The following is a 913-nucleotide window of genomic DNA, read 5'->3' on the forward strand; positions in this document are numbered from 1 at the left end:
AGGGGAAAGAAGGGTGGGGGGTGGGAAAGCGTGTATCGCTGGTTACCAGGTACTCTGTCTCCTGCTGGGAGCTCCATGAAGTTGCTTTCCCAAACTCCTTGTCTGCTGATCTCCGATACACGCAGGGCAAATTCAACCAGCATGGACCCTGCACTTCCGGTCTGGCTGAGTGACCGCAGCCAGCGAGGAAGGGGCGGAGGCCTAGTAGAAGGAAAAAAGATGTGGGGTGGGAAAGCACATATCGTTGGTTACCGGTTGTTCTGTCTCCTATTGGGAGCTCTGTGAAGCTGCTTTCCCGTACTCCCTGTCCACTGATCTCTGACAGGAGTCCAAGATGGTGAATCTGTGCTGTGGTAGCTGATAGCGGACCTCCGCATGTACCTCTCATCGCTCTCTGTTCTCTGTCAGTTTGTTATTCCATTCGGTGCTTTGCTGAGTTCTTTATCTCTTCATTATATGCTTAGGGTTCCAGGATTGACATTTGTCTCCATTTTACATAGTTTTTCAGGTCTTTGCTGTGAAGGGACAGCATGGTGCTTCTTTCTATAGCAGTCATGTTGGCTCTGCCTCCCCCACTTTAGATGTTTTCATGCAACTTTTCATTCAATCTCCAACACAGTCTCATAAGGTCAGTATGTTATACCATCATTCTCATTTCACAGAGTAGGCAACCTAGGCAGACCCTCACAAATGCTGCACTATTCACCCGTAGTGCGGTCAAAGTAATCCCTCTTAGGTAGTAGTAAGTAAAAAAAGTTCTCCATTTAACCCTGATCAAATGGAGTCAGAGAAGAAAAATGCAACCAAAGATCACTGGTGCATGTCTGGGGGTCAGAAAAGAAAGTTAGGACCAAAAATATCAAATTCAAATGCAAGAAGCAATTTAAGTTTAACAAATGATTTTACTTTCACT

Source organism: Trichechus manatus, unplaced genomic scaffold (assembly GCF_000243295.1).
Source record: "Trichechus manatus latirostris isolate Lorelei unplaced genomic scaffold, TriManLat1.0 scaffold00011, whole genome shotgun sequence".
In the NCBI taxonomy this organism is placed as follows: domain Eukaryota; kingdom Metazoa; phylum Chordata; class Mammalia; order Sirenia; family Trichechidae; genus Trichechus; species Trichechus manatus.